We start from the raw sequence: 12,576 nt of genomic DNA on the forward strand, positions 1-12,576 counted from the left end.
CATAAAACCTCATATATAATAAGCAATTCTTTATACCACAAACATGTAGAAGCATTTACAGAACAAAAAAATTTTATAGTCACGCATGGAGAACCCTAAAAAATCATTGTTCTTGCACTTTCAAAAAATTGCAGAGCAATACAAACAAAAAGTGTTTAACAATGATTTTCATGGATTCCCAAGCTATTATGTTTTTCATTTGAATATGATTGTGTATTATATAGGGTCTGAAGAATCGAGGGAACCATTTTTTGCACTTTCAAAAAATTGCAGAGCAACACAAGTAGAAAGTACTAAACAATGGTTCTCACAACTTCAACACTGACAAAAAGTTTTTATATAAATTAGTTGAGCGCTACTCCGTTGTACTGTCAGACACATCTGCTAACCTAAAATCTCACTAAGCCCATCTGTACTAGCCTCAAAAAGCACATGAGTTTAACTTATCCATTCCTTTCTCGTCAGATATGACATATGCTTCCAGAACACCTCCAAGTCAGTCCTAAATTATGTTCATCAATAACCTTAGAAAATCGCTCTCAGCCTGTTAACTTATTCATCCTCCCCAATCTCAACACAGCATCTCTGCTTCCTACTCTCTCTCTCTCTCTCTCATGCCTCAAAAACTCTGAGAACAAAGCTTCTAAGTCAAAAATCACATAAGACCTTATTGTATCCATAATGTCCTGATCAGTTTAGCGTATATGCTCCTTAAAACCTCAAAACTCTAGCGCTAAAACTCAAAAATCAAGATTACTCGAAGTCATTCATCCATTCAAGCCTCAAAATATCAAATCCCTTCTTAAGCTAATCACTAGCCTCAAATTGCACTCGAGTTTAACTTCTACTCATCCCTTCTACCTTAGATATAGCATCTGTTTCCTGAACACCTCCAAGACACTCCTTCATTAAGTTCATCAATAACCTCAGAAAATTGCTCTCAGCCTGTTAACTTATTCATCCTCCCCACTCTCAACACAGCATCTCTGCTTCCTATCTCTCTCTCTCTCTCTCTCCCTCTTTCTCTCTCATGCCTCAAAAACTCTCAGAACAAAGCTTCTAAGTTAAAAATCACATGAGACCTTATTCTATCCGTAATGCCCTTATCAGTATAGCGTATATGCTCCTAAAAACCTCAAAACTCCCGCACTAACACTCAAAAATCAAGATTACTAGTAGTCATTCATCCATTCAAGCCTCAAACTATCAAATCCTTTCTAAAAACCTCCAAGACTATCTTTCTTAAGCTAATTACTAGCCTCAAAATGCACTCGAGTTTCACCTCAATAAGTCCATCAATAACCTCAGAAAATCATTCGCCTTAAGTTACTCATCCTCCCCTCTCTCAACATAGCATCTGCTTCAAAACGCCTAAAAAACTCTCAAAGCACGCTTTCTCCTAAGCACCTCAAAAACCATGGACTCAAAGTCAAGAATCAAATTTCGTTTTAGTTAGTCGACATTGTTCCTAAAGTACACCCTAAGACTCCAACACTACGACATACTACATGTTATTCACCATATATAAATATTTTATAATAATCATAATACTCAGAATAGAAAAATAGAAAACAGAGGACTAGTTAATACCTCAAATTATTGGAATATGAAGGTAAAAGGTATTGGCAGCGGTACGTGGTTGATCCAGAAACAGTTCTCTCATCATAAAGCGGTGATGATGGTGGTGATGATGGTGGTGGTGGTGGTGGTGGTGATGGTGACGAGAACGAAAAAGACGAAAAGGATTGTTCCTGGGCGGTGGCTGGACAGGAAACTCACGACGACACAAAGGACATCGATGATCACGGGGAAAGGCGGTATGAATACAATCTTGATGAAAAAGATGCGTGCATGGTAGCAGAGTTATGCTCTCACCTAGACCAAAACTTTCTAGACAGATGCTACAACAACTAAGCTGTGTATCTTCTACGATCGCTCTCTCTCTCTCTCTCTCTCTCCCTCCCTCTCTCTCCCTCTCTCTCCCCCTCTCTCCCTCTCTCTCTCTCTCTCTCCCCCTCTCCCTAAAACCTCAAAAACTCTCAGAACAAAGCTTCTAAGTCCGAAATCACATGAGAACTTATTCCTTCTATGTCTGATATAGCATGTGCTTCAGAACACCTCCAAGACACTCCTTAATTAAGTTCATCAATAACCTCAGAAAATAGGTCAGCCCGTTACGTTATTCATCGTCCCCACTCTCAACACAGCATCTCTCTTCCTAAACGCCTAAAAAACTCAGAAATACGCCCTCTCCTAAGCACCTCAAAAACCTTGGACTCAAAAGTCAAAAATCAAATTTCATTCTAGTTAGTCGACACCCCCAAGACTGGCATATTAATAGTTATTAAGATTAAAAGATTTCACCATTAATACACATGTAAACTAATAAATATTTGAAATTAGTAATAATACTAGTAATAATGGAAACCATAGGACTAGAAACTACCTCAAAACATAGGCGAGGATGATGGTAATGAGTAGGAAAAAGGCGAAAAGAATGGTACCTAGGCGGTGGAGATGTGTGCATAAAGGACATCGATGATCACGTGCAAAGGCAGCACGAATGCAATCTGTGTGGAAAAGATGTCTGCATGGTAGGAGAGCTATACTCCCCCCTAGACTGAAACTATCTAGACAGATACTACAACAACAAAGTTGTTGTGTGTCTTCTAGAATGACGACACTCGTAACTATGGCTTTCGAAAACGCTCGCGAAGACATTGTCAAATATCTTTCTCTCTGTGAAATATGTTTGTTTCTCTCTGCTTTTTTCTGGTTAGGGTTGAATAATCAAGATATATAGAGGGGGTATAATCTCATTAGCGTACGGTTAAAGCTGGTTTATTACCAAATTGCTTGGGGCTAAAGCTATATCATAATTGTTGTCTATCGCTGCGTTATTGCAACAGAGGAAGAAGCTGTTAAACAACGAGGAAGGTTCGCTTTAAAGATTGATTAAAGTATCTGTTTTTCAATACACTTGTTTTCAAATTTAATTTTCATAAGGTATTTTACTACATAATCATTGCATATAAATTTGATTTTATATTTTTGATGTATGAATAAATACATATTTTATATATAGTTAATCTCAAATTATTTTCTCACTTCATTTGAAATTAATATTTTTAAATTTTTTGGAGCAATTCTACTATGATAATAAAATGGGAGTAGCCAAAAAATGACTTCATTCCATCCTTTTCTGATTTTGTGTCCGTTTGAAAAATATTAAAATAAGTAATTTACAATTTAAAATGAATAAGTGACTTCAAAGTAATAAATAGATGCATACATATAAATTATTTAAGTAAAAGTAAAATTATTAAAAAAGCGAAATATCAAAATAAATTGACAAAAAGTACGTCATTACTAACATCAGCTTATAAGTTGTAAATTTAACTTATAAGTTGGCCAACAAACACTCGTCGATATATTACGACGGACTTATAAGCCAAACTTATAATTTGTTTGTGAAATATGTCTTTGTACTGCTTTTAATATTGTAAAACTAAACTAACCAAACATTTAATCCCTTCGTTACCTCGATTAATTACTTTGCTTAAGCACCCGATGAAGTTAAATATATAGTCGATTATTTTTTAATAATAACTATTTGTGATAGATCGGGAAAATAAAGATAATTGAGAGATTAGTATTTATTTAATTTTTTTTAAATCCATGTTTTGTTCTCTCTCATATGTACTTTCTTAGCTATCTAGAAGTTTTATTTTTGGTTCAGTATAGGTGTAAATTTTCATAATTTACATATTTATTGATTCGGATTATATGTGATTTAAATTATTTTCAGTTATTGAAGATCTGTTGACCCATTTATTATTCATGATTACAAATTATTTAATTATCTCTCTAAAAAAACAATATTAGTGTCTAATGTGCTAAACTTGAACATTTGGTAAATAATGTGGTTTGAACAAAAAATATTATGATTTAATTTCTTTTATTACATTTTTATTCAATTTGATAAGATGTCATGTGGTTTTATATTAATTAATTGTTCTCTTCCAAAAAAAATCATCATTTTGATTCTTAGCCTTTTTTTAATAGAGTTTAAATCATTTAGACTTTCATGTTCATAAGCAATTTATAGTGATTTAGTCGTGAATAATTGTCAATTCACATGTATTCCTAGTAATTATATTTTAAGTGGTATAAAAATATTAAATTAAAAATAAATTTACATCTTAATATAAAAATTGTAAAAGGAATTTGAAGTTACTATTTTACAAATTTTGTTTCAAATAAATTAAATTAACTGGTATAAAGTGAACATAATTATTGATATGTCAACATAAATTCATCAAAAAATAATTTATAGAAAGACTTGTGTGGAGTCGCTTTTACAACTTTATATAATGACGTGTCTTGAAGTTGTATTTATTACGCGTACATCCTATACAATAATTTAATTAAGAATTGATTAGTTAAGTCTAATATAATATTGAATTAAAATTGAAATCATAATTTTCTGGTACAAAAAAATATTAAGATTATGAATAAGATAATGTTGCGATAGAAATTAGGTTAAACCATTTATTAGAATTTTAAAATGACATAGGTTTAACATTTTACGGCTTTTGTTCTCCCATTATATTGTGGTCCGAGAGAGAGACTGCTAAAATTAATATTAAGTAGTAAAATTGAAGAAATTGCATCAATACTTATTCTATGTGTATTTATATATATATTATTTTAAAAATTGATATAAAACATATCTAACTCTTAATTATTTAAATTAATTAATGGGTCGATATGATTTTTCACAATTCGGTTCCAACCTATAACCGGAACTGAAAAATCGGTTTCAATCTTAATTTCCAAATGCAATGAACGAAAGGAAATGAGTGACCTCAAACTCGTATGATTGTGTACCATGGTTTATAAGTTGGCGCCTAAAGCGATGGTGAATCGCCTTAAAATGCTTTTACATGATCTCATTTCTCATCGTCAAAGTATTTTTATCCTTGAAAGATTAATTAGATACAATGCTCGTCGCCTTTGAACTATTTCACGCAATGAAAAGGAAGAGAGAAGTTCGGTTGGCACAATGGCGTTCAAATTTGATATGAGCAAAGTATATAATTAGAGAATGGATATTCGTAGAGCGAGTGAGAAATGGGTTTTGATTGCAATCGAGTGAGGCGAATTATGGACCGTGAGTGGTGTATCATATGTTTTCAAATGAAAGGGTGGAGTTGGAGGTTGTGTTATTCCATCTCGAGGTCTTCGCCAAGGTGATCCAATTTAATTATAGCTATTCTTTTTATGTGTAGAGGCTTTTTCATCTTCACTATCGCTGACAACAACTAATAAATAAATTCATGACAAGAAAATATGAAAAAACAAATGACTAAACAGACAAGTGAGGATTCCCTAGAGTTTCCCAACTACCACTCCCTTTTCTACATAAATGCTCCAAAATTGCTAATTTATGGACAAAAAATTAACTTCAATAAATATGAGGCGTCTTTTAGCGAAAATGTTATTATTAAGTGGAAAAATGATATCCTTAAGAATTTTAGGTGTTCGACAAGCAGACAAACACGAGAAGTATTGACGCGTGCTTGGTATTTACATTTTCCCCATAATTTTCTTTACTTGATGTAAGAGTATTTTTGGTATTTTTGGTACATATCGAGGGTATCATGAAACGCGAGAAGATTAAAGACAACTGAGTACTGTATGATCGTGCTACAAAGTATGATTGATCATTTTAAATTGAGAATTTATATCATAAGCTTTTTTAGAAGGATGTAGAGATTTTGCATTGCAATTAATATTTTATTTTTATTTAGCATTTATTTTATTTTAGAGTTATCAATCTCTTTTATTTAAAAAACATCATAATATAATGAATGATATCTTTTATTAAAATTAAACTTTTAAGAGTTTTCTCTTATTTATTTTCTTGTGTATTCAAGAAACCCTTGTAGATTTCAATTTTTTCTTGTGGATTAAAGGTATTAATGAATTTTTTGTGTACGAATCATGATGAGAATTATCGCTTGCATTTTTTATACTTTCGTGCTGCGTCATTATTTTTTTTGTCGAAGATTAAACATTTATTTTAGTTATATTTTAGGTTGAGCATGCTTTGCTCAGAAAACAAGATATAATTAGTGCAACTACAAAAAGTAATAGGGTGTGCACATATCGCGTCAAAGTATATTCAGGTAACAAGTCTTTAATAATTTATATCTACTGCATTATAAAATTTGTTGTTTGTTAGTTAAAGTTTGTTGGTATGCCTTGAAAGGACAAATTAAGCAAGTTTGAGTGAGAAAGAGACCGGTGGTTAGCACCTGTGCATATATTAGATAGCTAGGGCTTGCTTGTATTTTAGTTACACCAATCTCAGTTTCACAAACAAGGCATGGACAATGTAGGATTATCTGGTTTCTAAGAAACCATATTTGAAGATTTTTATGTTCTTCTATCATTCTATGATTATTATGGTTTTATGTGACAAATGAAGTTGCGATATATGATCATGTATTGCAAGTGACGACATTTCCCGAAAAATAAGAATGCTCTAGTCATGCCTAAACAAATTGTTTGGATCATGTTTTGTGTTCACTTGAACCAATCCCTTAAAATTATCTTTAAAATACATATCTCCCCACATGTTGCCTCGTCATATGTCTTGTGATGTAGAACAAGAGTCCCGAGATTTTGAAGTGAAATTTAACAAAATAGATTTGTAAAGAATTAAGCGAGGACAACAACATGATCATACTTACGAGCTACATGATCATGAAAAAATAGCATAGGTTTCTGGTAGCCAAGGGACATGATTACGCTGACAAGCTGCATGATCATGCCGAAGGGACAGTAGCGGCGCGCCTGATCTGGATACATAGTGCATGATCATACTCAAATATGCATGATCATTGTACTTATATCTAATATTTTATTTTAATTAGAACTTATTTTTTTTGTTTTAGGGTTTATTATCCCTATATAAAATATGCTATTATGTAACTGATTATCTATCTTTTATTGAATAAAAATACTAAGAGTTTTCTCTTTATCTTCTTGTGGATTCAAGAATTCTTACTCGTGAATTCGAGGTTTGTCTTGTGGATTCAAAGTGTTTCAGGATTTCTTATTTGAGAGTCCTTACGAGGACTAGTGTTTCTTTTTCCTTCGCTTCCGTTCTGCCTCAAGTGGTATTAGAGCAAGAATTTTATCTCGTTCAACGATGACCGAGAGAGGCACAATCAGAGGTTCTAATGATGGTGATCGTGAGGCTGCTAATACACGGACAACTGAAGAGTTTAGACGGTTTATGACAAGATTAAAAATGGTGTTTCAACAATATACGGAGGTCAGAAGTACTAGAGCCAACAAAAACAATTTCTTGCTCTGGATTTCGTATGTTAATCGTTTCTTTCAATTTACACATATTGATGAATATAGACAGGCAAAACTGGTGGCTTGTAAATTAAAAAGTGGTGTTGTTGTATGGTGGGGAACTTGTAAACTTGTAAACTAAAAAGTGGTGTTGTTAAATTTTGTTAAGTCTTCGTCAAAATGAGCTTAGCATGTGTGGATGATTTTGTAGAGTTAGAATCATAGGCAAATTTTGTGGATGAAATATTTTTATTGATTTAGGTTTAGTTTTTTTGTTTTAGTTTGAGAACTTTCTTATTTCCTATTCTTTTAAATTGTTTTATTGGCATTGGTTTCGAAGTTGAAAAGTTTAAAATTTTGTATTTTTTTTAATTTAACGCAACAATTGTAAGTCCTTTTATAAGTAATGTTCTTCATTACTCAAATTCAATTAATACGGTGAAACTGAACACAATTTAACATTTTTATGGTCTAATAACAATAATTTATTATTAATATCGAGTAATCATATCAAAAGAGATACCCAACATCTTTTTGATGAAGCTGTATCTCTCTTGTTCAGGCAACGAAAGTTGTAAGTCCTTCTATAAGTAATATTTTTCATTACTCAAATTCAATTAATACGGTGAAACTGAACACAATTTAACGTTTTTATGGTCTAATAACAATATTTAATGATTAATATCGAAGTAATCATATCAAAAGAGATACCCTACATGACTACAAGAAAAACATGATCCTACAACCGTTTTTCACCGTTGTTTGATGTCAAAATTTTTGGTCGTCTATTGAGGAGCCGTGTGATTTCGATCAGACAACAGTGCATCGAACCATTACTAGAAGCTACAGACACAACAGGTTCATAACTGTTACCGAAACTGTCATTCAACAACAGGTTGTATAAAAGACTGTATTGTTGGAACAGTTTACCTGCAACGGTTTTCCTCAAGAAGACAACGGTGTATTACTGTCAACTAAGAGTGCAAAATTTCTATATATTATTTGTCAAACAACGGGTAGTTTGTTGATTGTTGTTTGAAAGGCTAACCACAATAGGTTTAGGACAATACAGTTATGTTATGATGTCTTAGACAACACCTTGAGCCAGAGTATTGTAAGGAAGTCTTTCAAACATCGGTTTGTGAAATATATTTCCAATAATGAGTTGTGATTAACGGCCATTTTAAAGCTCTTTAGACCACATTTTTTGTTTAACTCCTATTGTAGTGCACCCCTTGAGACAACAGCGTCGTATATAATGTTGTTTGAAAGGCTAACCACAACAGTTTTAGGTCAATACTGTTATTTTATGCTGTCTTATACAACAGTTTTAGGTAAATATTGTAAGGAGCTATTTCAAACAATGGTTTGTGATAGTATTTTAATACTAAGTTATGTTAACTGCCATCTTAATGCTCTTTAGACCACATTTTTTGTTTAAAGCATATTGTAGTGTTATCCTTGAGATAACACCATCGTATATTTTGTCGTTATGTGAACATGATAGACACAATATTACCATGTTTTAAAGTGTTGTGAATAGAGCTTTAGTCAACTGTTAAAACAATGTTACAGTGTTGTTCCAATTAGTTTGGTACAATGGCTGTTTTTGATTGAGAACACAATCATCTGTTGTATATAAAATTTTGCATATAAAATCCTGATTTCATCCAAACCACCTGTTTTCTAAAAACTAAATCCCAAAAATGAATCCACCAAAAATGAATCCACCAAACGAACAAACCGAGAACTAACTACCAATCACAAAAAAAATCAAAATCCACCAAACCAACAAACCTAGAACTAGCTAGAACAAGAACAAGCCAATATATATAAATTCACCAAACCAACAAACTTAGAACTAGCTAGAACAAGAACAAGCCAATATATATAAATCCACCAAACACATATCAATCCAACAATCCTAGAACAAGCCAATATATATATATATATATCCACCAAACATCTAATATAAATCCACCAAACACAACCAATCCAACAATCCTACAACACTAGAACAAGAACCGGGCAATATATATAGATTGAGCACAATATATATAGATTGACCATGCAATCTACTAATAGATTGAGACAAATCTATCAATCTACCGACAATTCTGTTTGGATTGGACCAAAAAGTGCATCACCATGACCAACTGCATAATTTAAAGTTCAAATCCGACTACTAGTTCAAACAAAAGACCACAAATTTGGAACCTAGATTGCATGGCGTTTCATGAAATATTTTGCAAAATCACAGCGGATCTCGTTAATGTCATCATCAGTGTAAACCAAGTTTGATCTGCGCATCCACTGAAAAATAACCCAAAATTTTACATAAGTCATACAATTAAGTACTGTACGAGTAAGAGTATAAGTCAATGGGAAAACCCAAAGTGAAAATCTCACCTTAGCAGCAAACTCAAGTTCTTTGTCCTGAACAATCTCCTTCATATAGCGCATCACAAACAGGCCACAATCCTTGGTTCCTGACTGCACTGGAACTCCCTGGATTAATTAAAAATGCATTACAAAAGCTGTGAATTGGAGAGAAAGAAGCTCTTGTATGTATATTGCAGAGAGATAACTATACAAAACAGATTTGGTGAATGTAAAAAATAAGTCTCTAAACTATGAGTGCAGTAGTGTTTATATACAAGCATTAATCTAACTAACTTCTATCCTTAACAACTAACTGAGATGTAACAAATAATTATTTAATTACAATATCAACTAACTGAGATGTAAGAAATAATTATTTAATTACAATATCCTTAATAGCATAGAAAAAATATGATGAGAATTGATTATTACCGCCATGTTCTCCCACAAAATTTTCTTCTTGACAACCTTGTTGAGATCCTCTTTGTAAATTTTAATGGCACTACAACCAAAATAATACCAGCAAAACCATTAAGCAACTGAAAAATGCGTGGTCTATCAAAGTTCAAGACTCCATACAGATATTTTAGAAGCTGAATCTTACTTGTCGACAACATCCAGCCATTCCACATTAGCGATTCGACGTTTTAGAGGGTCCATGTGGTAGACAACCTCTGCCTCAGGATTTGCAACAGTTAAATTCCAATGGTTCCTACACAAACATGAATGAATTGAAGCCTTGTCATAAAAATTGAAACTTAGAAGCTCCAAAAAAAATCAATTTAAAAAGGCATGTGATCCTGTTTAGCTAAAACATTATATGAGAATGTCTAACTAGCTAGCTCTTGGATTAAAACTTACACGTCATTGTAAGGCATAAGAAAGTATTGCCCTTTCTTAGCATTCTTAAATCGTGCAGCGAGTGCACGCGACCTCTGCCCTGCATTACCACAGCCAATGGCACCAATTATGGTGGGATCTACGAACTTGATCATGTTGGTCATCTTATTTTTTTTGACGTATTCGTTTATGGAGCTACATATAAAAATATGAGAGATTAAAAAAAATCGTTTCTGGAGCCACAGACTAACTATGAGATATTAAAAAAAAAATTGTGGAGAAACTTACTGAATAAAAAGGACGATCACAGACCCCGACATTTCACCTCCAGAGCACACCGAATATATATCTGATAAGTAAATGGCCATCTTTTTTGTAGAGCCAAAGGCTTCTTGGGATAGTTGAAAAGAAACCGTTCGTTCATCAGCTAAGGCACCCTTTGCCCATGTCCACAAACGATTTAATGCAGATGGGTAATTTGCACCCATCTCAACAACAAGCTCTGGTTCAACATCAGCGACTAATTTATAAGTCTTCTTTTTTCCCTTTTTCTTGGCTTTCTGCAGAAAATACACATGAAAATAGTAAGAAAGAAAATACTAAATAAAAACATTCTAGCTATATAGTGCTATTCTAAATATTTTTACCTTCGGAGCTGACAAAACATTGGAAGTGCTATTGTTCCTCATTGTTATCAAGTTTCTTGGCCATGCAATAAAAGTTCCCATGGCTTGTTCCACGGTCAAAATCTCGTCACCGATGGGATATGGAATCTTAGCATCTCCTTGAATGACTTGAGTGATTGACACTCTTGCATTCTCTTCCCCAAGTCTGACTCCATGGATTGTCTCCTCTCCTTCAACAACAACAACTTCATCAATCTTCGCACAAGCTACAATGTTGCTGAGCGATCCAAGAGCCAATTTACAAACAGAATTATCCGGAGCATTCACTTTAACTTCTTCACATCTGTCTTCCTCAAAAACAATTCTACAACTTTCATCCTTGCCATCCAACCTCTGAGCATCCTCAGGATCCACCCCTAAATCAACAAACAAACTTTCAATCTTTTGAATTTTCAGACCACCTCCCTCCTGTTGAACAGGAAATAAATTCTTTGCAGTTGTAGGTGTAGCAGGATGGTTTACAGCTGCATCAACATCAACCCCGCCGTTAGAGTGACAGCTTGCTTGTTGGGAAGGATGCGTTGGAGTACATTCTTGTTGTACGGGCCTTTTCAAGATCTCTGCCCTCAGCTTTTCCATTTCAGCAGCCCAAAAATCATCTCTCGCTTTAATTATTTTTGGAGTCTCCTCTGCCAAGTACCTCTGAACTCTTTCCTGTATCTTTTCATCCATTGTTCTAGCTTTTTTTTGCCTTGGAAGATCAAAATAAACCGACTGCTTTACATGAACACCTTGTCCACGGACCCGTCCACCATGCTCAGGCTTACCGAGCGCGAGTGTTAAAACATCATCAACACCTTCAGCTATTAGTTTCCCTTCCTTAACCTCCTTTTTCAATTTTTCCTAAAATATTAAGTGTACCATATTATCACAGTCTGAGCTATTTCCATGTAAAAGACTAACATAATTAAGTACCATATACTTTCAATTAATTAAGACAAAAATTAATATATAACTTACAATTTCCGTTGCTTTATCTTCAACAATTTTTCCTAAAAATTTACCATCTTTGTCCTTCCTTGCTAGGACCCAGGTTGACGACCGATCAACTTCCTCTTCATCTGGATGAGATTGATACTGCATTCACATGTATATGATCAGGAAAGTATAATAGTATAAATATGTTAGACAAATTAGTTTGTATTAGAATAATAACTATGTCATTTCACTATTACGCACCCATTCATTCTCGAGGTTAGCATAACCTTTTCGAGACATCCGATGTGGATATACACTCAGCATCCTTCTTTGTATAGCATCATCATGACATTTCTGCATAAGAAGCACGAATGTGGTT

The 12,576-nt window shown here is 33.5% G+C and overlaps 1 long non-coding RNA gene across 1 annotated transcript; it reads right to left on the reverse strand.

Moving 5' to 3' along the window:
• Positions 1-9,815: 9,815 nt before the first annotated feature.
• LOC141721875 (uncharacterized) lies at positions 9,816-10,485 on the reverse strand. Its single transcript, XR_012574918.1, has 3 exons — positions 10,358-10,485; positions 10,186-10,255; positions 9,816-9,879 (listed from the first exon to the last, which is right to left on the reverse strand). It is a non-coding gene; the product is annotated as an uncharacterized LOC141721875 (long non-coding RNA).
• Between the last annotated feature and the right edge of the window lie 2,091 nt (positions 10,486-12,576).

This window comes from Apium graveolens, chromosome 4 (genome assembly GCF_009905375.1).
Source record: "Apium graveolens cultivar Ventura chromosome 4, ASM990537v1, whole genome shotgun sequence".
NCBI lineage: Eukaryota > Viridiplantae > Streptophyta > Magnoliopsida > Apiales > Apiaceae > Apium > Apium graveolens.